This window comes from Lactuca virosa, chromosome 2 (genome assembly GCF_052849685.1).
Source record: "Lactuca virosa cultivar CGN04683 chromosome 2, Lactuca_virosa_CGN04683_v6, whole genome shotgun sequence".
NCBI lineage: Eukaryota > Viridiplantae > Streptophyta > Magnoliopsida > Asterales > Asteraceae > Lactuca > Lactuca virosa.
Genome location: NC_136427.1, coordinates 241,857,083 through 241,884,591, shown reverse-complemented (window position 1 = coordinate 241,884,591; position 27,509 = coordinate 241,857,083). Strand labels below are relative to the sequence as shown.

At 35.6% G+C, this 27,509-nt stretch overlaps 2 long non-coding RNA genes across 2 annotated transcripts; both read left to right on the top strand.

The window, feature by feature from the left end:
* The first annotated feature begins 2,029 nt into the window (after window positions 1–2,029).
* LOC145160628 (uncharacterized) lies at window positions 2,030–9,072 on the top strand. The gene is made up of 5 exons (XR_013738176.1): window positions 2,030–2,176; window positions 2,607–2,747; window positions 2,888–2,925; window positions 3,085–3,099; window positions 8,390–9,072. It is a non-coding gene; the product is annotated as an uncharacterized LOC145160628 (long non-coding RNA).
* A 547-nt stretch (window positions 9,073–9,619) lies between these two features.
* On the top strand, window positions 9,620–10,765 carry LOC145156897 (uncharacterized). The gene is made up of 3 exons (XR_013736963.1): window positions 9,620–10,354; window positions 10,452–10,550; window positions 10,676–10,765. It is a non-coding gene; the product is annotated as an uncharacterized LOC145156897 (long non-coding RNA).
* The last annotated feature ends 16,744 nt before the right edge of the window (window positions 10,766–27,509 follow it).

Below are 27,509 nucleotides of genomic sequence, written 5' to 3'. Positions count from 1 at the left end.
TGGTTTTAAAAATGAAAAATTTGTTTGAAAATTTAGAGTGTTACAAATTTGGGGCAGGCGCATCGTGCACCCTCTCTGTTCGCGCCATGCACCTTGTCGGGTGGGTGATGTGGCTCCATGTAGAGTGTGAGATGTGACAGAAATATAGTGGAGTGTCAGTGCGCTCTGCACCTCTTGTCGAGGCGCATCGCGCACGCATGTATTTTCAATTTTTTTTAAAAAATAATCATATCTTCTTCATACGAGCTACGTTTTCGAAGTTATTTATATCCATGCGTAGCTATTGACGAGATCTACAACTTTTGTTTATACATCGTTGGCTAATTTTCACTTTATTTTTAAAGCTATATTTTTAACAAACTTATATTCTTAAAGCCCGTATAAAAATCATAACTCTCTCATTCGGTGCCTGTTTTCGACTGTCTTTATATTGTTGGAATCCTACTAACGAGATCTTTAATTCTCGTTTAGATTCTAATCCCATAAATATAATTGGTAAACACTTGAATTAATAGTAGCACAGTCATTTTGGGTTGCCTTCAAACCTGACAATTGAATAGGATGACTGTTAGAGAGAGAAGAATGATTTATTAATTGGTTAATAAATTAATTATAAATCAAAATAAATGATTTATTAATGTATTATGGAAATAATATATTAATTAGAAATCATATTGTTTAATTAATATTTAATCAGAAATTAATTTGGAATTAATTTTGGGATTAAAGGAATTAATTGAAACTGCATGGACTAATGGTGACAATGTTCAATAGTTGAACATTGGGCAATTATAAAACCTTCCTATAGTAGGGGGAACAAATTCTACATGCTCCTAGGGTTTCCTTGGGCTCAAAGGGTGCCTTGGATGCCTTAAGGAGGAAGTTAAGGGACTAGGGTTATCTTGGATACACCTGCATTATCCAATACCTTCCTAACACCTATATAAACCCTCTTTCGGGTTAGATTTCGTCCATGCACTCCACCAAAAGGCTTAGATCCGAAATTTTTCTTCCCTTCTCTCTCTCTATAGTATTCCTTGGTTGCTTGAGTTTGTGTGTGAACCATTAGAGGCGCGACACTTGTGGCGCTTGCTACCAAAGGTCTTTCAAGCAAGGATTCAAGATTGTTTACAATAACAATCTTAAAGGTATGTATTATAACCCTCTATTATGAGAACTTCGATTATACACTAGGGATCTAGGGTTTATACTTTGTTGTTCATTATTCTATGTTAAATTAGAGAAAACGTAGATCTTCAATTAGGATTGAATGCACACATAGGATTGTATGTTTTGCTTAAAATTCATCAATGGTATCAGAGTCTAGGTTTAGTTTTCTGTTGAATTGATACTAATATGAACTTGAACAAGGAGAAGGGAACTGAATCGTCATTCTGTTCTTCGAACTCGTCGAGTTGGTTCTTCGGACTCGACGTGTTGGACTGAAACTCGGCGAGTTGGTGCGTCAGATCCTTATCTCGGATTTTCTTGCCTAACTTGATTTACTTGGTTAATATTTGGTAATTATCTTTTATTAAATCTGCCATAATCTGATTTTTGGTAATATTTGATAATTAAATATGACCTAAATGTTAGGAGATAGTTATGAATTGGATAATGTTGATTTTATTTGATTATAATTATCCTTATGGATATGATTAATAATTTAATTAATTTTTTAATTAAAGGATAATTAATATATCCATAATTGGTTACTAAATGATGAATTTGATTTTTAATTAATGTTAATTTTAGGGTTGGTTGAGATTTAAATTAAAATGTTTAATTTTTGAAATTTAAAATGTAAATCCTAAATTACATTCTTATATATATATTAAAGATGACCATTTCATTGAATAGTGAACATCATGATTTTTTTTGACAAAAATGACCCATAAGTTTTCATATTTTTAGTGCTTCAGATTTTTGGCACTAAACTTTGTGGTGTTGACAATTTGGTCCCTTAGAATATAAGAATGGAGCTGATACCCACGCCTTCCCCATCGTTTCTGCCTTATCTTCCCCCCACCAAACACATCGACACCGGTGGAGAAAAAAATCTACAAATCAGCCCTACTCTATCCCCCCTGTACAAATCGAACTCCGCTCTCCGACGTGTGCCGTCGACCCCCATGTGAAGCCTTCGACCGGTGACCTTCGCACAATACAGTTACAGGTTCGTTTTTCTTCAACTTTTTTCTGTTTTCGTTTGCCGATGTCGATTTGGGGTCGCCGCCCCCTTCTTGCTTTCACTCTAAACTTTCTCCACCGCGACCATCTTCATGTCTCCTCCGCTTCATGTACTTCTCGACTTCGACTGGAGTCGGTGGCTGCTGCTTTTATCACTAATTTTGGAAGTCGATTACAAAGATTCAAGATGCATCGTACTCTATCTTCCCCACCGAAAATGCAGAAGTGGTTGATTGTCATCGGTTAACTCCACCGTTGATTCTTGTTAAGGTTTTAGTGTTTTGCTATGTCTTTGTTTTGTTTCATACGAACCCAAATACTTGTGTGTATGTGATCTGTTGTTTGCTTCTTTTATTACACCATTTTCTTGAAGATTCCTGGAAGCATATGCAAATTACTGTATGTTTAATATACAGATTGTACAAATGACAGCATTTGGTGGTTCAGCGGAGAAGGAGGCGAGAGCAAAAAGGCAACCGATTCCAACGGACCTAGCAAGATTTCAAACAAAGAAACTTAGGGTTTCTTGCTTTCTTCCCCAGTTCTATTTCAGTCACGTCTGTCAACAGAAATTTCTTTTGTTATTTCAGCTTTAACAACTCCATAATATCAATATTATGTCCTTTTATATTATTTTGGCACTTTTACGTATTATTTTTCAGCTTTAACAACTCCATAATTTCTTTTGTTATTTCAGCTTTATCAACTTCATTATCAGAAGCTCCTCAATAAAAGGTAAAAAAAATTATCATATCATTTTCGAAATGCATATCAGGTGTTTGCTTTTATGCTTCAAAGAGAAATAATCTTTCGATTATAGATTTTTTTTTCTCTCACTTCCTAATTATAGTTCCTGACTGTTTGCTTGCATTTTTGGTTTGCATTTACTCGCAGGTTTCACAGTACCAGGTAGGGACATACTTCTTTTAATACTATGGAGTTGTTAAAACTGAAACAACAAAAGAACTTTCTGTTGAGAGTTTGGTTGTGAAATGTATGATGGTTTGATACGTCTTTTAATACTATGGAGTTGTTAACACCTCGCTTCATTTTTGATAGGTTTTGAAGATTTAGTTATTTTTCTCATTTATTTCTTTATTTAATCTGGAGGGGTAATGGTGTAATTCTGGTGTTTTAGGGTTAGGACAGGCCCCCTTTTTTTTTCTATATATATTTTTCTTTCTTTCAGTGTTTCAATTAAGTTGTTACAATAATGAATAAAAGATACGTGAAGTATTCTCTCCATCTCTTCCGTGTTCTACAGTAGAGTCACTGAAATCATTATGGTATCAGAGCGGAGCTCGATCATGCTCTAATCAACTGTTCATCAACCAACCGGTTAAGTTTTTTTTTCTCTCTGAAACTCACGTATCAATCCATCCCCTGGTCGATTTATTCAAAATCAGTTTTTTTTTCTGTTCTTTCTGCATCTACTGTGGAAAGATTATCTCTCTATTTGGTCATCATGACTAATAATTCTATAAAATTCGGGAATATATCTTCTGCCTTTGTCAGTGAAGATGTTAGTTCTGGCTCTTCAAATGAAAACCCACGTCAAGCTCCACAAACTATCAATCCCGATTACATCACTTTACCCACTGCATATGAACTGAATGGTCAAAACTATAATCTTTGGTCTCACTCTATTTCAATCTTCATTGGAGGAAAGGGTAAAGAAGACTACTTGTCTATTAATCTTGTTCAACCAGATGATAAAAGCCCTACCTACAAAAAGTGGAAAGCAGAAAACAACATGGTTATGTAGTGGCTCCTAAATTCTATGACTCCTGAAATAGGTGAACAGTTTATGTTTTACAAAACTGCATCAGAAATTTGGGAAGCGGCTCGTGATACGTTTTCAAACCAAGACAACACTTCTGCATTATTTGAAGTCAAAGGGCTTCTCCATGATCTTCGTCAGGGAGAGTCAACTGTGACAAGTTATTTCATAGCACTGAACCGATATTGGCAGCAACTCGATGTCCTTGATGCTATAACTTGGAGCTGCCCAACAGATGGAAAACAGTACAAGCGACTGGTTGAAACAGAAAGAATTTATAAATTCCTTCTTAGGCTCAACCAAGAACTTGATGAAGTCCGTGGAAGAATTTTGGGTACTAAACCTATGCCCAGCATCAGAGAAGTGTTCTCAGAAGTCAGGCGAGAAGAAAGTCGAAGAAAGGTTATGCTGGGAAATGCTAGCAACATCACAAATGAGGTCTCAGCTCTTGCAACGCGTGCTTCATCCGGTATGAAATCTCCAGTGATTCCAGGAATATCTCAGAAAAGGAATGGTCGACCTTGGTGTGATCATTGTAAACGACCTGGTCATACCAAGGAAACTTGTGGAAAATTCATGGAAAACCATCTGACTGGAAACCTCGTGCAAATGCAACAACTAGTGACAACCAGGAGATTTTTAGCAAGGATCAAATTGAAGCTCTTAGGAAGATGTTGCAAATTACACCCCGTGAAGACAAAGGAGTTGCCACTGTTGCTCAGCAAGGTGGGATATCATCCACATTCATGACAAGTACAGGTAGAAAAAAACCTTGGGTGGTTGACTGTGGTGCTACTGATCACATGACAGGCGAACGGAGTGTATTCACTGAATTCCAACCGGTATCTAATGGCAGAACCATACGTGTCGCTACAGGAGAAGACGCAAAAGTAGGAGGCATTGGTACAATTGTCATATCCAAAAATATAACACTAAAATCTATGTTATATGTCCCTTCTCTCAATTTCAATTTGCTAGCCCCTATTAAACTGATGAGGGATTTAAATTGCATTACCATCTTAACCCCATCTGTATGTATGTTTCAGGACTTGAGTTCGGGGAAGATGATTGGCAGTGCTAAAGTTTGTGATGAGCTCTACCACATTGAAGTTGTGAAGACAGGAAAACATCCAGTTTCATCTTTGTTTCATGTTTCTAGTCAAAATAATGTGATGTTATTGCATCATAGGTTGGGTCATCCAAACTTTTATTATTTAAAAAAATTGTTTCCTCATTTAGTGAATAAAAATCCAACTGCTTACAACTGTGAAGTTTGTCAAATATCCAAACATGTTAGACATTCTTATTCTCCACTCCCGTATAAACCCTCTCATCCATTCTGTTTAATCCACAGTGATGTTTGGGGTCCTGCCAGAGTAAAAAATATCTCGGGTGCGAGATGGTTTGTTACTTTTATCGATGACCATACTCGTGTTACTTGGGTTTTTCTAATGAAAGAAAAATCTGAAGTTGGGTCGATCTTCCAGCGTTTTCATCAAATGGTCCAAAACCAATTCGCAACAAAAATTCAAGTGCTCAATCTGATAATGCAGAAGAATAATTTCATTCCGAGTTGAGCAACTATCTTACTCAACAAGGAATCATTCATCTCACATCTTGTTTTGACACTCCCCAACAAAACGGGATCGCGGAAAGGAAAAATAGACATCTACTAGAGGTAACTCGTTCGTTACTATTATCTAGTTCAGTTCCAAACTATTTCTGGGGCGAAGCAGTTTTAACTGTTGCGTACCTTATTAATAGGATGCCTTCTCGAGTCATTTCTTTCAATACTCCACACCAATCTCTTCAATCTAGCTTTCCCCACATTCGAATTATATCCCAGGTGGAACTTAAAATATTTGGTTGCACCTCATTTGTTCATAATCATCAGCCAAATCATAGCAAGCTTGATCCTAGATCATTCAAATGTGTCTCTCTAGGATATTCCCCGAACCAGCGTGGTTACAAGTGCTACTCTCCTTCCACTAAAAAATTATATCATTCCATGGATGTCACATTCTTTGAAGATAAACCTTATTATTCCAAAACCGATATTCAGGGGGAGAAATGTGGGGAATATCAGTTTTTGGACTATCCCACCTTATTCCCTTCCGAGTCGATCCCACACATGGATATTCCCGACCCAATACCAAGTTCGGTTGAAGTCGATACCAACCAGTCAAATCCAAGTATTCCGGAATTTGTCCCAACTTCATCAACAGATGAAACCTTAAATAATGGTGCTCAAAAAGACTACATTGTCTATACCCGGCGGCCGAAATAGCAAGCCAAAGTGGTAGAGCAAGTCAATACTGAAGCATACAGCCATGAATCTGGCCCAGATTCAACAGGTAATACTCAACCTAAAGATTCTAGTTCTTATATTTCCCCTGATGGGTCAGCTGATCTAGATATTCCAATTGCCTTACGAAAAGGGAAGAGAAGTTGTATTATGCACCCAATTAGTAACTTCGTTTCATATGATAAACTCTCACCCAAATAAAAAGCTTTTGCTCTTTCAGTTTCAAAAATTCAGGTTCCTAGAAACTTTCAAGAAGCTATTTCAAAAAGGGAATGGGCAAATGCAGTGAATGAAGAAGTAAATGCCCTTCAGAAAAGCAAAACTTGGGAGTACACTAACCTTCCACCAGGAAAAAAGACTGTGGGGTGTAAGTGGGTGTTTGCTGTCAAGTACAACTCCGATGGAAGTGTAAGTCGATTTAAAGCAAGACTAGTCGCTAAGGGTTTTACACAATCTTACGGGATCGACTATGCAGAATGTTTGCTCCTGTGGCAAAACTAAACTCCATTCGTGTATTACTCTCTCTTGCTGTAAATCTTGACTGGCCGTTACATCAACTTGACGTGAAAAATGCGTTCTTAAATGGGGTGCTAGAAGAAGAAGTCTACATGGATGTTCCACCGGGACTCGAGTCCCCAGAGAACAAAGGAATGGTGTGCAGACTTAGAAAATCCTTGTACGGCCTGAAGCAGTAACCTAGAGCATGGTTTGAAAAGTTGACCCAAGTGGTGAAACGATATGGATTCATTCAGGGGCAAACCGATCATACGATGTTCACCAAACACTCCCGTGATGGACGGGTTGCAATAATGATTGTCTACGTAGATGATATCATTATAACTGGAGACTACTCAGAGGAAATTAAGGAACTGAAACTCATATTAGGAAGAGAATTTGAAATAAAAGATCTTGGACAACTTAAATACTTTCTTGGTATGGAAATTGCAAGATCAAGAAAGGGCATTTCTGTATCCCAAAGAAAGTACACTCTCGATCTCTTGGAAGAAACTGGTTTATTGGGGTGCAAACCAGCAAGTGTACCAATGGAACCGGGAATTAAATTCCGAACAGAAAGCGAAGATGAGCAGGTAGACAAAGGAAGATACCAAAGACTAGTGGGAAAATTAATATATCTTGCACACACAAGACCGGACATCGGGTTTGCTGTAGGTATGGTAAGCAGGTTCATGAATGCCCCTACAACAAGGCACATGAAAGTTGTTTTTCAGATTCTCCACTACTTGAAAAAAAATCCTGGATATGGATTATTGTTTAAAAAGACCGGTGAGAGGGGAGTAAACATTTATACAGATGCTGATTGGGGAGGATTTTGTGTAGATGGACGATCAACTTCAGGCTATTGCACGTTTGTGTGGGGCAATCTGGTGACTTGGAGAAGTAAGAAGCAGTCCGTGGTGGCTAGAAGCAGTGCTGAGGCTGAATTCCGAGCAATGTGTCAAGGAATCTGTGAAGGAATATGGTTAAAAAGAATGTTGAAGGAACTAAAACTTGAGAGTCTTAAGAAAATGACTCTATTCTGTGACAATAAAGCTTCAATTGAAATTGCAAGAAACCCTGTTCATCATGATCGCACAAAACATGTGGAGATTGATCGTCATTTCATTAAAGAAAAATTAGAATCTGGAATTCTGGAGTTGTCCTATGTTCCATCAGACTTCCAAATTGCTCTTCCAAATTGCTGATATTCTCACAAAGGCCCTTCCAAAGAATAAATTCGAAAATATGAAGAGCAAGTTGGATATGATTGATATCCATATCCAACTTGAGGGGGAGTGAAGATTTAGTTATTTTTCTCATTTATTTCTTTATTTAATCTGGAGGGGTAATGGTGTAATTCTGGTGTTTTAGGGTTAGGGCCGGCCCCCTTTTTTTCTATATATATTTTTCTTTCTTTCAGTGTTTCAATTAAGTTGTTACAATAATGAATAAAAGATACGTGAAGTATTCTCTCCATCTCTTCCGTGTTCTACAGTAGAGTCACTGAAATCATTAGGTTTAATGCATGTAATTTATGTATATGCGATTCCTTCTCCCAGTTTGTCAGCATGTTGGTTTTTTTATCTAATTCATATTTAATTGAATGTGTTCTGCAGCAGCAATCCCTTGCAGATATGGGATAAACAAAGTCGGTGGCAAGTAGTAAAGGCTCTCGGGTATTACTTTGAATTGTTGTCAAAATGGGCATATTAAGATTGATTATCCTACTGAAATTTTGTTACAAAGAAAAGGGTATTTTTGACATTTTTCCTATCTTTTTAGACCTGCATTATGAAGTCGTCTATTTGACAAAGCGTATGTCCTTAAAGGTCGATAATTTACGGACTATTTTTATTATATGTGATTATAGGTAATTTACGGGTTATTTTGATTAGTTGTGATTAGAGGCAAATTCTTGGTTACATTTAAATCTATTCAACAGCAGTAACAATGAATTGCAACCATGATCAGAGGTGGAGTTCCTCCCTTTCCTATCAACATGTGCATGAAAGTTACCTCCTCTCATCATTATACAAAAATTGCCACTTTATTGGTTATTATTTTATCTGTAGATTCGTATGTTGGATTTGGAAAAAGAGTAACAGCATAATTATGGTGCAATTATATATGCTAATTGTTCAAATTAGTAGAGTATTTATGGTATTTTTTTGTTTTACAATTTATGAATTGGAATCTGGAACTACAAGCCCATTCACGGCATGAAATTGAGAAATAGATGAGATCGATTAAGAGGAAATAAAGAGTAGTCAAATAGATAACGGATTGTTGTCTTGATACATTGACCCATGTTTTTTGGCTAAACACTTTTAGTCATTATGTTGTTGATTAGGTAAAAAAAGATACAAGTGTAGGATTTTTCTAATTGAATTGGATCTTAATTGGACTTCGTATCGATTTTTAGTCCAACAGCTTCAACGATTATTAAAATTAAGGAACAACCTTAGATCAAAATCTGATATTGCAAAATGGTTACCGGTATAACTGCGATTGTATATTATGACTATTAGTTGGGTTCTTTGTCATAAATGGAATTTGTAAGAACTGGTTTGCACTATAATTCACAAAAATGTTGTGCCACCAATTTCTTGAAGTTCCCACTAATAAGTCTAGACTACCAATACATAGTCGTTGCATTTTGATTTTTCTTTTTTGAAAAAAATACCCAAATATAGCATCGTAGTCTAAAAAATGCCTTCATATAGCATTCTGTTTTCACTTTTTTATTTTATTATTTTTTTTTTTTTTTTAGAAATCTATCAAACATCGCATCTTACTTTCATTTTAAAAAAAAAATTACACCAACATAGAATTGTAGTTACAAATTTTGATTCTAACATTTTTGGACCAAACTACCCCTGCATACTGTTTCTATAGTTAAAAATTTTGATTTTAAGATTTTTGGACGAAACTGCCCCTGCATATTGTTTTTAAACTTTAAAAAAATTGTTTTTAACAGTTTTAGACCAAACTGCCCCTGCATACTAATTTTTTAGTTATTTTTTTTATTTTAACAGTTTTGGACGAAAATGCCCTTGCATAATGTTTTTATACTTAAAAAAATTTGAATTTAACAATTTTGGATGACACAACTCTTGCATATCGTTTTTATAGTTAATCTTTTTTTGATTTCAACGGTTTTGAACTCAGATTGATGTTGAATATATTTAAGTAGTAAATTGAGTAAATAGCGATATACTTTGCATTTTGTTTTTATTCCTTTACCAAAAAACAAAGTACATAGTCATTTTTTGTTTTTCCATCTTTAGGTGCTAAATGCAATAAATAGCAACGAGCTTTGAATTTACACATTTTTTTCGGTTTTTTTTTGTAATTTCTTTTATTTTTTTTTCCAAAAACCAAACTACATTGCTATTAGGTGCATTTTCCATTTTTACGAGTAAAATGACCCAAATGGCAACATACTTTCAATTTATATGTATTTTTTTTTCCATTTTTACGAGTGAAATGCCCCAAGTGCATTCTCATTTAGGAAAGAAGAACCATGGATACACCAGCCGTCGGATTTAATCTCCGATTTCACAACTTCACCATTCTTTAAGGTAACTTCTATACCGGACATATGCTATGTTTGTTTTTTTGTTGTCTAAGATTACATTTTCTAATTTTTGTTTTTATTTTTTTATTGTTGCACAGCAGCTGTTCGCTGGAATACCTACATGAATCCACATGTCAAGAATGAAGCTTTTTTAGGTGAATTTGCCACCGCCATTTTTCGTTGATTTGTAGTATCACCAGGTAACTTTTGTTAATTTTTATGTTCCTTTTACTATGTTTAATATATAGATTGGTAATAAAATGAATGAACATTAATAGATCATGCGTTTGGGAAATTGAGTTTATGAAAATACTTTTTTTTTCAGGGGTAGCTGTTGCCTGGAAAGCTGCAAATGTGAAAACTGGAACTACAGTGGTCGTATTTGGACTAGGTGTAGTTAGGCAAGTTGTATGATTCTTATGAACTTATATAAATGATTCTTATGAACTTATATAAAGATACAAATTTAAAAGGGTCCATAACAGTAAAATGGGACAGTGTATGTTTTTTAAATTGACTTGCCCTATAACAATACTCAAACTATATACAAATAGTTGATCAAATGACATTTACAAAGACCAAACAACGGAAAAAATTGTCGCATCCGACCCCCGCAACGCGGGGGTCCCCACTTAGTTCTTACGGATTTTGTTGATAATTTAATTAAATGATTAATTAAAGGATATTTAATAAATCCATATATTTTAAAATGTTTTAAAATACACCTTATACTATATATATATATATATATATATATATATATATATATATATATATATATATATATATATATATATATATATATATATAACTAAAGGTTTAATATATATTATATGTATAATACAAAGTCAATCAAACCGCTAGTACGCCTCATTCACGAAGCCATACTATAAGGGGCGTTTAAGGAAACGGCCTGTAAAATTACCGAAATTGGGTATCCATTCTTACCCACCGCTCTCTTGTATGGTGGAGGGTCGTTAGCCGAACGGGTTTGATAGGAAAAAATAATTCTTATTAATAAGTATAATGAATTATAAAGTAATTACATCATTTTTCTAAAAATCCCACTCTTAGTTACTTTATGAATAATGTGAATTTGATGCTAACCCATGAAATTGATCATTGCACCTTATTGGTCGTTAGTGAAGCGTGTGTGATTAACTGGCACACTAATATGGGACTAATATTATTCGCAATGGGTGTCTCGTAAATTATCATTGAATTAATGGAGCGCGTGTGGTTAACCGACACGTTAATTTTAGATGCTAAATGACATCGAGAGTACCAAGCTAATTTGCATGGTTATTCACATCTTATTTGTGATCCTCGGCATCCTAGTCACAAAGTGAGAGCATAATCGAGATTAAACATGCCTTTGAATGGTTCAATGAATCTCAAAAGATCTTGGAGTTTCATAAGATTGAAATTGGTAAATGCTTTACCTACCTAAAACAGATTCGAATTTGATTACGACAACCCTCTTCAGAATTGGATTCGAAAATATGGATCTTAGTCGTAATTTAAATTTTTGGGTTAATAATTAAGGATTAAAATCAACTAACTTGAATTCTCTTTTCTCCCTTTATATATGTCGAGTCAAGACAACAATGGTTCTCCTCGTCCTTCTGGAAATGTTTTTCTTTATGAATATGATCTTCCACATGTTGATCAAGGTGAAAGAATGTTCCCTTCTTCAAGCAATGGTGGAACTGGAAATCATGCTTCTCCAACTCTTCCTCCACCTCCTCTAGTGACTCTCCCTAAGTCATGTCTTCTTCAAGTTGAAAAGTACGAAACTACTCAAGCCCTATTGGCATGTAAACATCAAGATGGAAAGTCTGTATGTGCGTATGTTCTAAAAATGAAATCGCACATTAACAGATTAGGGATGTTGGGTGTCGTTTTCCCAAGGGAGCTGACCATTGACTTGGTTCTTCTTTCGTTTCCTGAGTCATATAGTTAGTTCATCAAAGATTACTATATGAGGAATCACGACGTGACCCTAATTGATCTAACATATATGTTGATTGCTGCTGAAGCAAAAATGCTTAAGAGCACAAGTCAAGCAAATATGCTTGAAGGATTTGTCTCCCAAATTTCCATAGACATTGACAATGGCAAAATTGGTAGTCCAGAAAAGGTTTCTCTTACTAATGGAAAGGGGTCGGCCAAGGTCAAACCGTTTGACCATATGGTAAAGAGAAAGGCTAATTCTGAGATAGTCCCATGTGCTATTCCTGAAAAGTCCATATGTTTCTATTGCCAGTTAAAGGGGCATTGGATGCGAAGCTGCCCTATCTACCTGAATGATCTTAGAGATAGTAAAGTCAAATGGTGTGACTCTACTTCAGGTACATCCACTATCTAACTCCATTAAGTTCTTATTCATAGATTCTTAATGCATGATGTGATAGTCACATTTTGATGTTTTTGCAGGATCTAAGAGAAAGAAGGAAGCTTAAGAAGAGTGAGTTGAATCTGATCGAGAGAGATGGATTTCGGTCGCATGGCTCGATGATCAGATTCTGGAAGCTACTACTTGAGAGTTATGATAACTTAATAAATTGCTTAGGAAATGTCTAGAAACATTGTTTTCATATTTTTTGCATTGTAACGACAAGTTCCAAAATTTTGTTTATTATCAATAAAAGTGAAATTTTGGTTTATATAGTTGGTTATATTTCCTTGCAATGACATTTATGAAAATTGGTGGTTACATTTTTATTATTAGCAATGTTAAATGTGGATTTGATTCTTAGTTATATCGTTTGTGGTAAATATCATAATTAATCAAGTGAAAAGGAATTCTCATCGCCCAAGTTTCAATTGGATAGAAACTTGGAGTCATACAATTCGAATTGTGTGATATATGAGAATCTTGATCGTTGGAAGATTAAGACTAATTCGTTGATCACATGTTTATGTGAGTCAAAGTGAAGGACTATTGGATCTAGTACATATTGATATGGACTCTTGGGATCCACTACAAAGGACGATAACTCTATTCGTCATGGTTTACCGATGTTTCAATAAACATGGTTGTGTTTATAAGATTAAGCATAATTATAACACTTTGAAAAAGTTTTCAAAGAGTAGTAGAACGAATATGAAGAATCTGTTAGGCAGAAAGATAAAAGTTTCTCCAATCTGAAAGGAAAGGAGATTACTTTAGTATCATGTTTTATGATCATCTTGATGATTATGGAATCATGTCACAATTGATCCTCGAAGAACATCTTAGTGCAATTGTTTGACTAAGAAGAGGAATCAGATATTGTGAAATGGTTTAATTAAGAGAAGAGTCATACTTTGTTTCCAATAAAGTTTTAGAGTCATACTCTAGTAACTACAATTCGTATCTTTAAGATTGTTTCGTACTAAGTAGGTTTATAACACCTCGTAAAATGTGAAGTAATAATGTTTTCTTACTCTGGTACATTTAGAATTGGTAGTTGTGATGTTTTGGATTTTAAAATAGAGGATGAACTCAGACCAATTCAATAAAGTGTTTTCTCGACAAGAATCCACGCTAACTTTTGAATATTTTTTTTTGCTTGTCAAGGAATGTTCCTTAACAGAAAAACTTATATGTCAAGAAGTCAGTGGGAGTCTTATTAATTTTGAAAAAGTTTCAGGAGTCAATCAAGAATAAACCTTTTAGTAATCACTAGCACACGACCTGAGGTTAATAACCTATCGTGTTGACACATTCTTGTTTCTGTGCACTTTTAGTTGAGTTAGCAAAGCATATGAGTTCTATGGTTCTCATTTGACTGCAAAAGGTAGAGCACCTTGGTCAGTGAAAGTACATTGATCAATATGAGTGAGCTGCTTAAAGCATTGGTAGGCCCTTATACTACCAGAAGGCAAGAAATTAAGAGTACGCAAAGTTCAGTCCATGAAAGGCAGAAATAAATTTGATTTTTTGGTTTTGTCCTCTACATTATATTATGATTGTAGGTTGGAATTGATAAATTCACATAGATAGGAACGTATACACTTTAAGATCTAGATGGAAAAAGGTTTCGCTCTAATCCATGAAAATGATTATGAGGAAACACTTTCGCTAGTAGATTTTAAAGATAAATATCATTATGATTAGCAGTTGTGATAATTGCATTCTCAAATTCACAATATGATTACGACATCCCTTTTCATAGTTCGAATTGTGAGAAATGGAAAGGAATAGTTTGAGCATTCAGGACTTATAGCTATAAGTTCTGAAAGGGTTTAAACACACACATATGCCATCTAATGAAGGTGTATGAGCTTGAGAAGTCTAGTTGAAGACTTATCGAAACATTACGTATCAGAAATATGCACTTTAGTAAGAAAGTCAAAAAAATATTGATTTCTGGAAGTCCAGTTGATTTCTGGGTACATGTCAAAGCTAGTGGGAGCATAATTGCTATGTAGATAGAAGCATAATTGTTATGCTAGTGGAATCGTAATTGTTATGCTAAGTGTTGCAAGTTGGCAATACTCTTCGTAGGAAACAAATTTTACAAATTTGCAAGTTGAAAAGTTTGGGAATTGTTTCGCTATAGAAAATTTTAAGGGAGAAGACACTTACACTTCATTTCAAATCTAAAAGTTTAGATTGAAGGATTTTAATGGAACTTAGTCATGAATATATATGAATATCGTGTTGAAGTGATTCAACATAGGAAATTCGATATATGGAAATATTATAGCAACAAACTGATCAAGTATCATGTCTTTATGTAAGACATTATGTATCGAATCCCATATACAATTAATAAAGTCTAATTAATATGGTGATTAAATAATAAGTGTTTTATTTATATTCACTAGTTTTGAGACCATAGTTAATTAGGTTATTATTGTGTTTCAATTCGCATGTTTTACTTCCCGAATAATTGGATTATTCAAACATCCACAGTCGATCATACTTTTGGAAGTAAGTAGAAAATTAAGACTGTCATGAATCAGACTGTAGATTGTCTAAGGGGTTATACATAGCAATGGTTTGTTGCAGTATCCATGAGTACTTTTGAAATGGGGATTTAAGTATTAGATTAACCCACGCTCAAAGAATTACTTCATGGATTTTGTCACAAGTAATTTTGAGACGATAATATCTTATATTCTTAAAACAGAGATGTATGAGTTGTTGTTTACGAGTCAGTCGTGCATTTATAATGCGTAAACGTATCAGTAACTTGATGTTATAAAGTGTATTGTTGTGCGTGATTTGATGAGTGAATAGTACAGACATATGAGTCGGAGTTTATCCGTTCCTTTTGCCCTAACGGGAAAAGCAATATATGTGGGCCTCTCGATGATTTGATGATGACATCTAAAGTGTTTGGCCAAGTCTGGACTGAATTGATGTGTTCAATTAGTAGTCTGATATCAGTCGTCATAAATCAGAAATTGGGAAACAAATCTTGGACAGAGAGAATGATTATAATCCATGTCTCATGTCCATATGATATCTTGTAGAATGGATGAATATTTGATCACTTATCTTAGGACACGTTACTGACTGGGTTAGAGTTCGACAACGGCTTTTGGTAGCTACAAATTTGCTAGACAATTTAGTAGTTATACTGACAGTTATAGTTATTAGAATTATCCAAGTGGGAGACTGTTGGATTAGGTGTCTAAGCCCATAGCTATAACTGGTATAAACTTGAATTTATAGTAGCACAGTCATTTTGGGTTGCCTTCAAACCTAGCAATTGAATAGGATGACTGTTAGAGAGAGAAGCATGATTTATTAATTTATTACTTGGTTAATAAATTAATTAGAAATCAAAATAAATTATTTATTAATGTATTATGGAAATAATATATTAATTAGAAATCATATTTTTTAATTAATACTTAATCAAAAATTAATTTGGAATTAATTTTAGGATTAAAAGAATTAATTGAAAATGCAGGGACTAAAGGTGACAATGTTCAATAGTTGAACATTGGGCAATTCTAGAACCTCCCTATAGTAGGGGGAATGAATTCTACATGCTTCTATGGTTTCTTAGGGCTCTAAAGGTGCCTTGGATGCCTTAGGGAGGAAGTTAAGGGATTAAGGTTATCTTGGATACACCTGCCTTATCCAATACCTTCCTAACACCTATATAAACTCTGCTTAGGGTTAGATTTCGTCCATGCACTCCTCCAAAAGGCTTAGAGCCGAAATACTTCTTCCCTTATATATATATATATATATATATATATATATATATATATATATATATATATATATATATATATATATATATATATATATATATATATATATATCTCTATAGTATTCCTTGGTTGCTTGAGTTTGTTTGTGAACCATTAGAGGCACGACACTTATGGCGCTTGCTACCAAAGGTCTTTCGAGCAAGGATTCAAGATTGTTTACAATAACAATATTAAAGGTATGTATTATAACCCTCTACTATGAGAATTTCGATTATACACTAGGGATCTAGGGTTTATACTTTTTTGTTCATTATTGTATGTTCAATTAGAGAAAACGTAGATCTTCAGTTAGGGTTGCATGCACACCTAGGATTGTTTGTTTTGCTTAAAACCCATCAGCTGAAACTTCGAAAAATCATAACTTCCTCATATGAAGTCAGATTTGGGCATTCTCTATATGCACGCTCTCGGTTTAACTACTACTATGAATTTCGTTTAGATTATTTAGGCTAAAAAGTACTTTATTAAAATTTCACTTTCTACGATACGTAGAGTCGTGTCGGTTTATTCGCGAAACTTCGAAGAAGCTTAACTTCTTCTTTACAAGTCGGATTTGAGCGTTCTTTATATCTCCGGACTCCTTAGTGCGACCACTTCATCTTTCCTTAAGGTTATTCGTCCTAATTATTATTCTATTTTGTGTATTTTAATCTTTATTATTATATCATATATAATATACACAAAAACATCCTATAAAACACTTAAGCCCAAAAATATATGAATATTCCTTTCTTATTCATTCATAAAAATATTACAATAGTTGACCAACGTTATTACAAAATATGACTATTCTAGTAGGAAACGCGGACATTACACCAGGAAACTCTAAAGCATCCCTACTGACATACACCTCAGACACACTTCAAAATATTATGTTAGGTTGGGAAGCCTAGTGATATACATGTGTTGGGACTCTTAAAGAAACTAAATTAAAGAAAATAAGTTCATAACAACATTAGTCATAATAAGTTCATCTTTAGTACATCTTTAACAATCATATGTATTTTATACTCTCAAGCCCTCTTACCATCTTAAGCCTTACTGTTTTCATCTTGAGGATACACACAAAGTCACCTATCATTATTTATCACAACTTACAATAAATGGCTTTAAGTACACCATAAAACATGCCAACATGAGATTAGTTGCTTCAATTAGAGAGACCAATCAACATTTCGTGCTCTAAAAGTTGATCAAACTCTTCATGAGGCGAGTAGATTAGAGATCCATGTCGTTTCATATATATATATATATATATATATATATATATATATATATATATATATATATATATATGTTGTAAAAAGTTGCTCACATTTATTATTTTATATGAAAATAAAGGTACTACAATACATACTACTATCTAAACGTAAATCAAATTAATTTAGATTTTTATCACATTTCCAAAAATTGTTTGATTAAATTAGAAGTTTTCCATGTTAAATAATACAAAATTCATCATGTTTAAGAGTTAAAGCTAAAAGTAATTCTAAATATATCAAAATATATTGTTGATGGATGTCATTAAAAATATTATGGGTCGATATACTTATATGGTTATATGTTATTTTTTTTTATTAACACCAAAAGAAATGACAATATATTCAGCAAGGTGAATCATCCAGATTTTATGCACTGTGAATTTAAAGGAGTAGAAGGGTAAAATCAATGTTCTAAATAACGTAAGGCGTGACTTGGAGGCAATGTCAAGCCTCAAGCTTTTTTGAATCGTGGCGAGCCATGTCGTTTGTAAAGCGTGACTTAAGGCGGCAATTTTGTATATAATTAATAATTTTATATGTATTTTCTACTATTATTCATTTTGATATACATATGTAACTTAATGCGATATTTTGTCAAAGCTTGGCGGCAAGTACAAGCCTTGGAGTCATGACGCGCCATGACGGAACCGTGACGAGCTTTTTAGAACATTGGGTAAAATCGATACTTTATTTAATAAAATTTTGGACCGAAAAGATGTTACATGGCTGATAACACCAAAAATGATTATTTTATTAGGCTTAAGGGAGTGAGTCGTTAATGAGGCCTCGTTAGGAGGCGCTACGGGCGCTACACACCGCCCTTGCTGGAAGAGAGTCGCTACAGCCACACTAATTCTTTTTTCTTTTCTTTTCTCTCTCTTTTTTTTCCAAAATAAACTCTATTAAATTGGTACACTACCACTTTCTATATATTTTTTTGCTAAACATACTAAGCTTACGTGGTTTCAAAAAAACTAAAAATATCTTATGTGACAATGTGCTAAAAGTACTATCATTCCCTTCGGCCTTAGGTATGAAGATGAACATGTTTTCAAAATCACTATTTGACGGAACTATAATTTAATATTAAATAATCATATTTATTATATAATTATAAATAATCATATTTATCATATTTATTATAGGAGGCGCTAAGGGAGTTGCACACCGTCCCCTCGCGCACGCTAAGGAGCTCGCCGAAAGAAAGTTGCTACAACCACAACGAGAAGAGAGAGAGAGGGTTTAGGCGGATCTTGGGCTATGATTGACACACTGCTACTCTACATTTTTTGTGCTACTAATGCTAAGTTTACGTGGCTTCAAAAAAACTTAAAAAGTTCTACATGACAATGTGCTAAAAGTGCTATCATTCTTCCATCCTTATGAAGATGAATATGTTTTCAAGATCACTATTTGTCGGAACTATAATTTAATATTAAATAATTTATTATATAATTATAAATTTACAATATAAATATCTAAATGTTAATTTTGAAAATGAAAAATTACCTAAAATGATTTGCTTTTTGAAAAGAAAAAGAATACATGGGGAAATGATTTTAGCCGTATATTTCCATCCTAGTCTTAGTTGCAGCATGAGAATAATGTTATCCTCGGATGGGATAAGATATTCCAACTCATTCATTTTCTTGCACTTCACATCCTCCACCTTATCCTTCTTCATTCATAAGTCAATGACACTCAAACCCATAATTAACGTATTACTTCGACATATCTGCTGCAATTTAAACCGAGCACATCACTTAAATCAAGAAAACAAGAATGAAAGACCATCTAAACCAGAAATTATTTAAAAAAAAAAACATAAACAAAAAAAAAGAAAAAACCCTTAAGCTCGTTGCTTTGGGGTTGCTGAATGGTCTAATATCTCAAAATTAAAGTTTGAGATAAGTATGATTGTATAAAAATAGGTGAATTGTAACACCTTGTTGCGAATCGTTTCATAATCCCGGGTCGTGATCCGAAGATCAGTTATCATAAGGTTTCGGGTCTTGGAGGAAAGAGAGATTTAGACCCCTTTGGATGTGGGTAATGTAGATTAGGTGATCTGAGAGTTCGGTTGATGTTTTGGAGCCCAAGGATATAACCGTAAAGTGTTAGTTAAGGCCTTTTATGGATTTTGGATTTAATTTCGGAAAATTTTAAGGCAAAGTAGAGTTGATAGGGTTATAGAGATTCTCATTACCTTTCCGTGGATATAAGGATCGTCGAAATCAGAGTTGAAATGAAGAAGTTATGACCATTTGATGTTAGGACAGTTTTGGGTTAAGCCGCATACGGGGAAGTACGATGGGCGTACTAGCGCATCCCTGAGTACGCTGGGCGTACCAGGAGTACGTTGGGCGTACGCGATTTGTGCCCAAACCCTATTTTTGTGGTTTGAGCCCTATTTAAGCTTCGTAACTTCCCCAAACCCATTACATTCTCAACCTCCACCTCTCCAACACCCTCTCTTGAAAACCCTAACCCTAGTTTGATCCTTTTGAGCAAAAGAAGGTGTGCTTGAGTGCTTTGGAGTGTTTTTGGCGCATCTTGGAGAAGAAGGAGCTCTTTGGAGAAGTGTTGGTAGCTTTGGAGCTTGTAGATCCAGACTTTGTTCACCTTGATCTTTCTTCTAGAGGTATAAAGTTTGAATCTTGATGATGCATTTGATAGATCTAGCTAGTCTTGGTTGTTATGAGCTTTTGGTCACTTTAGTAAATAAAGTTTAGATCTTGAAAGTTGTGACCTTGTTATGGATAAATTTGGAAACTTTATCCATCTAAACATCATATTGATTCAGATCTAAAGGCTTGAGACTTGGACTTAATGAATTAAGTTGGAAAAGATGCACTTTTGGTCACTATGAGACTTAAAGACTAGATCTTGGTTGGTTGGACCATTCTAATGGATAAAGTTGGAAACTTTATCCATTATGGAGTTATTAGGAACCATAAAAATGGCATCTTCTTGGGTTTTGATGAATCATGCTTAAGTTGGTGTTCATTTTATGGGTTTAGGTGGACAAAATCGGGTTTTGAGTCCCATTAAGGCATGCAAAGGTGTAAAGTTGGCAACTTTATGGTTTAAGACCTTATTTAGAGGTTAGATCTGAGTTTGGACATTTTGGTCTTAAGCATTAAGTGCTTAATGAGAGTTTTGGACATATGATGAGTATGTTGGGCGTACGTATGCGTACGCTCAGCGTAATGCATGGAGTCCCCGTCTGTAAGCTTGGGCGAGTTGTACCTTGTGCAGCAGCAGGCAGTACGTGGGGCGTATGCCAGGAAGCTCATTTTTTCTCTTTTGGGCCTTGGGTCTTTTGGGTGTTGGGCCATGAGGTGTTGGATCAGATATGGGAAGGGTAAAATGGGCTTTTACCCATTGGAAGGATATGATATAGATTTGGACCTTGGATTTTTGGAAATTACCTTAATTATTGATTAGGGATAATTTGGTTATGTTCGGTGTGAGGTTTCTGGTAGCAGCAGCGCATGTGTTCGGTTATCTCGGATTGAGGAAAGTTTTCTCACTGTAATTGTGGGTCGAAGGCACTAATGTCGGCCCATTACTTTTTTATGTAGAATGCTAGTTGTCTTTGTGATACTTGCATGAAAGGACCAAAATCTGACCCCTGGCAATTATATGAAAGACCGGGATCTGGCCCCTGACACTTGTATGTAAGACCAGGATTTGGCCCTCAGCATTGCAAGGAAAAACCATGGGGGTAGCCCATGGCACTTGTTTGTAAGACCGGGATTTGGCCCTCGACATTGCAAGGAAAGACCATGGGGTAGCCCATGACACTTGTATGTTTTGGTATGTGGTATTTTTAGGAACTCACTAAGTTTTATGCTTATAGTTTTATGGTTATGGTTTCAGGTACTTCCGGTTCGAAAAGGAAGGGTCCGGCTTAATCGCAGTGCATCCACCCATGTTTCCGCAACTATATGATTTTTAGGATTGTACTCTGATAACTGTTTTTATTCTGACATACTTTTCAATCTCCAACTCACGCCGCCTGGCGGCCTTCTGTAAATCTAGTAAGGTGTCACATCTCTGTGTGGACACGAACTGTCTGATGTCCTTCTTGAGCATGCTCAGATAACGAGTCATCTAAGCTTGCTCGGATCCAAACTCCGGGAAAAACATCGCCCTCTCTGTAAACATGCGGGTGATTTCCGTCACCGAATCTGAATCTCGTCGCAGATCCAAAATCTCCTGCGCTAGTATCTCACACTCAACCCGCGGAACGTAGCTGGTACGAAACATATCCCGAAATCGATCCCAAGTAACCGCAGCTCGCTGCTCATCCGAATATGATTCAGTCATCAATCTTCACCAGTCCTTTGCTCCGGACCTCAGCAGGTTCAGAGCACACCTGACCTTCTGGTCAGTAGGGCATGCACATGTGAAGAAACACCACTCCACGTCAGACAGCCACCTCATGGATTTGATGGGGTCCTGAGTCCCATCAAAAGTCGGGGGCTTCGTGTTGTCGAAGTCCCGGTCCTGAGTCCCACCAACTCGTCGAGTCCATGTGTGTCCAAAAGTCGGGAAGAACCATAACTGACTCGTCGAGTCATTACTGACTCGCCGAGTCTATGCAAAACGAATACAGGCCATCTTCATCCGACTCGTCGAGTTGACCAGGAAACTCGTCGAGTCTCATTCAGTCCATCACTCATTCAGACGATTTTAAGCTGCTCCAAACAATAGATTTATGCTCCTAGGGTGTTGCTATCACGTAAAGTTGCTAACTTTACGTGCATGCAAGGTTCTATGAAGCTAAAACACTCATAAATAGCATTAGGAGAAGGTTTTGGACATGGAGGAGAGCTAAAGCTTCATAAAGCTTGAGGCTTTATGTCCATAAGGCCTTGGGAAGTCAAGATCTGAAACTATGCCCATGTGACAAGCTCAAACCCGAATGTGACCCCACCTTGCCCTAGAAATGACCATTTCTTTTACAGGCACGACGCTCGTGGTGATTACTTTCAAAAGATCAACAAGATGATTTCTAGTTGTTTACTATAATAACTAAAAGGTATGTAACCCTAAACCTTTCTCTTTAGTAATTTTCAAAAATTACCTAGGGTTTCTAGGGTTCTTATTTTGATGTTCATATTTATAGGTTCAATAGTGAAAACATAGATCTTGTTTTACGTTGCATGCACACTTAAGAGTTTTAAGTTGTTTTGTTATGCCTAAAACCCATCAGTGGTATCAGAGCGTTCGTTTTTTTTTCAATTGAATTTGCTATAATTTTTGAATTTTATCAAATTAGGGTTTATGAAAATTAAACCCTAAAAGGCTTAAAATTTCGACTTGGGCTAGGGTTTTAGAAACCCAAGCCTCCAACCCTTGAAATTTCGAAATAAGGGCTAGGGCTTTGAAACCCTAGCTTTCATCCCCAAGTTTTTGAAAACTTGGTAGGCTATTACGGTTTTTCAAATTTTTTGGTAATTATCATTTTACTTGCCTAAAAGGAGATAATTTAAAATTGGAATAAATCCTATACCCTATTTTCAAAAATGTAGAGGGTAAGGATTAGGATTAAATTAATTGTTTAATTTAATTAGTTAATCCTTATTTGATTTAATATAATTAATTAAATGTTAATTAATAGATAATTATTAAATCATTTGGTTTATTTTTTAAATTTAAATTAATTATTTAATTTTCAAAATTTAAATATAAACCTAGTATTTTGAAAAAGTTTTAAAATACACCTTATAGTATGTGTAAAATTAAAAGTTTAATAATTACTATAAGTATAAGACTAAGTCAGTCGAACCGCTAGTACACCTCATTCATGAAGCTTGTCTATAAGGGGGGTATAAGGAAATTGCCTATAAAATGGTAGTTGAATGAGTGTCCACGCTCACCCACCTTTTCCTTGATTAGTGGAGGGTCGTTAGCCGAACGGATTTGATAGGACAAAATTAATTCTCATTAATAAGTATAATGCTATTAAAAGTAACTAAACCTTTTTTTTATTAAAATCTCAATCTTAGTTACTTTAGAAAAATATGAATTTGTATGCTAACCCATGAAATTGCACATTATATTTTATAGTAGTTAGCGGAGCGCGTGTGGTTAACCGGCACACTAATAGTGACTATAAAGAGTAATAATTGGCATCTTAAAAATTATCATTGATTAATGTAGCGTGTGTGGTTAACCAGCATATTAAAATGAGATGATAAAAGACATCGAGAGTGCCAAGCTAATTTGCATGGTTATTCACATCTTGTTTGTGATCCTCGGTATCCCAGTCACAAATGGAAGAGCATAATCTGAGATCAAACATGCCATTGAATAGTTTAAATGAATCTCAAAAGATCTAGGAATTTCACTTAACTTAATTTCCTTTGAATTTCATTTTCTACTGGTGGAATTGGTAAATCGTCATTTACCTACCTTTATAAAATTTACAATTAGATTAAGGCATCTCTTTTCTAAGTTATGAATTATATAGTTGGATCCTAGCCTTAATATTTCATTTTAGGTTGCTATATTAAGGATTGTTCTTATCTAAATAAAACTACCCTTATTTTAAACATGTCTACTCCAAATGTTGCTTCAGATTCCTCCTCCTCCTCCAACCAAAACTTCTTGTTGTTGAACATCTGCTCAAGGGTAACATTGGATGGCACCAATTACAACGACTGGATGTGCAACACCAAAATGTCCCTTCGTTTCGAGGATAAGGAATATGTCATTGAGAAAGAATTAAATGAGATTGACGAAGAGAAGGTCAAACCTGAAGAGTTGGCCTCCTACAAGAAGCACTGCAATGATGTAACAAAAGGTGCTTGCATCATGGTAGCCACCATAACTCCTGAGTTGCAAAGATTCTATGAGGATTACTGGTCGTACGAGATGAACAAGGGCCTTATGGAAAAGTACCATACGTGAGCTCGTCAAGACAAGTACGAGGTGGTAAAGTCCCTCATAACAAGCAAAATGAAATAGGGAGTCTGTTAGCAGCCACGTGCAAAGATGCAATAATACGTGGACCGCCTTGTTAGGCTCAATGTGCATTTTGATGAGGAGTTGGCTATCGACATATTCTGAAACTCCTTCCCAAGTTGTTATGATCAGTTCATCTTGACCTATAATCTGAACAACAATGAGACCACCTTGTCTCAATTGCACAACCTCCTGCGAACAGCTGAAGCAGGGATGAAGGGAACGAGTATTGCCTCCACTCCTGCTAGTGCTCCCGTTCTGGCCATTGGTCAAGGGAAGGGGAAGAAGAGGAAAGGTCCTCCAAAGCAAAACTGGAAGGGAAAGTCTCAAGTTGGGTCGTCAAGCAATGGACCCAAAGGTAGATCCAGTTCTGATGCTTCTCCTGTCTCTGATCCCAAAGAGGCCATTTGCTTTTATTGCAACGACAAAGGCATTTGGAAACGCAGCTACCCAAAGTATCTGCAAGATATTATAGACGGCAAGGTGGAGATGACTTCTGCAGGTATATACACTATCCCATCTAATAACTCATCATCTTCTCATTCTTGGGTCCTTGATACAGGATGTAGATTTCACATTTGTTCAGATTTTCCGGGGCTAAGAAGAAGTGAGGAAATGGAGCATGGTAGAATGAACTTGATCATGGGGAATAGGCGATCTTCACCTTTCACCAAGATTGGAGTTTATAGTCTAGTGCTTAGTAATGGTGTTGATTTAGATTTGAAAAATTGTTGCTACTGGTCAGAAATGACACGAAACATTATTTATTTTCATGCATTGTTCAGACAAGGTTTTAGATATTATTTTAATGATGAGAATGGTTCTATTTTTGCTTATAAAAATGGTGTTTTTTATTTTGAAGCTTTACCTTGTGATGGTATGTATGAAACTGTGATGTGTATAGAAAATTTAGGGAATGGTGTATTTCAAATTGATTCGTCTAATGTATGGACAAAGCATGCTTGTGGCATTGTCGTCTTGGACACGTTAACAACAAACACATTGCCCAACTCCAAAAGGATGGAGTGTCATAATCATTTGACCTAAGGTCAGATGATACATGCAAATCTTGTCTTTTGGGTAAGATGACAAAATCACCTTTCACTGGACCTTGTGAAAGAGGTGAAGGTTTGTTGGATCTCATACACACAGATGTGTGTGGGCCTTTTAGATCATCCATAAGGGATGATAATCGATTCTATGTGACTTTTACTGATGATTATAGCAGATATGGTTATGTCTACTTAATCAAGCATAAGTCAGAAACCTTTGAAAAGTTCAAAGACTTTAAGCAAGAAGTCGAGAATCAATTCGGCAGGAAGATAAAGATGCTCCGATCAGATAGAGGTGGAGAGTATCTTAGTATCGAGTTGAACGACTACCTCAAGGAATGTGGAGTAGTTTCACAATTGACACCTTCTAGGACACTACAACTTAATGGTGTGGCTGAGAGGTGCAATCGATCCTTGTTGGACATGGTTCGTTCCATGATGAGTCGAGCTTCTCTTCCAATTTCGTTCTAAGGGTATGCCTTAGAGACTGTCGCCCACATTCTTAATCTTGTCCCAACTAAGAAGGTTGCCAAAACACCTCACGAGATGTGGACAGGGAAGGTTCCCTCGTTAGCACATATCAAGGTTTGGGATTGTGAAGCTTTCGTTAGACGAGAGACTCACGACAAACTTGAACCTCAAAGTGAGAGATGTATTTTCATCAGCTACCCACATAATTCCTTTGGATATTTGTTCCATAGACCTAGTGAGAACGTGGTCTTTGTAGCACGAATAGGAGTATTTCGTGAGAGAGATCTCATATGCAAAGAGGAAAGTGAGAGTACCATTAACCTTGTAGAGATTCAAGAGTCAAACGATGAAGGAACCTCTAAATATGCTCCAGTTGAACCAGATGACAATTCATTACCTCTTACGTATTCCAGTAGAGTTAGTATGCCACCTGAGTTCTATGGCTTCCATATTACTAAAAATGGTGATGCGTTTATCAGTGATAGTACATTGGTAAATACGGATGAACCTGGTAACTACAAGGAAGCAATGGCAGGCCTTGAGGCAACCAAATGGCAAGAGGCAATGGACATCAAGATCAAGTCCATGTATGACAACCAAGTTTGGAATTTGGTTGATAATGTACCAGGTCGTAATACAGTTGGGTGCAAATGGATCTTCAAGAAGAAGACCGACATGGATGGAAAAGTACACACTTTCAAGGATTGGATGGTTGCGAAGGGCTTTACTCAAACCCCAGGGATTGACTATGATGAAACCTTCTCACCAGTGGCTAAGATAAAATCTATTCGGGTAATGCTCGCCATAGTTGAATTCCATCACTATGAAATTTGGCAGATGGATGTCAAAACTGCTTTCCTTAATGGGAAGTTGGAAAAGGATGTTTACATGAGTCAGCCACAAGGTTTTATTGATGAAAAGTTTCCCAATAGAGTGGGCAAGCTTGAGAAATCCATTTATGGATTGAAACAAGTGTCTCGCAGATGGAATCTTTGCTTCGACGAGAAAGTTAAGGAGTTTGGTTTCTCTAGAAGTGACGATGAGTCATGTGTATATGTCAAAGCTAGTGGGAGTATAGTAACCTTCCTAGTGTTGTATGTTGATGACATACTTCTTATAGGAAACGACATTCTAACTTTGCAAGAGGTTAATTTTTGGCTTGGAACGTGTTTTGCTATGA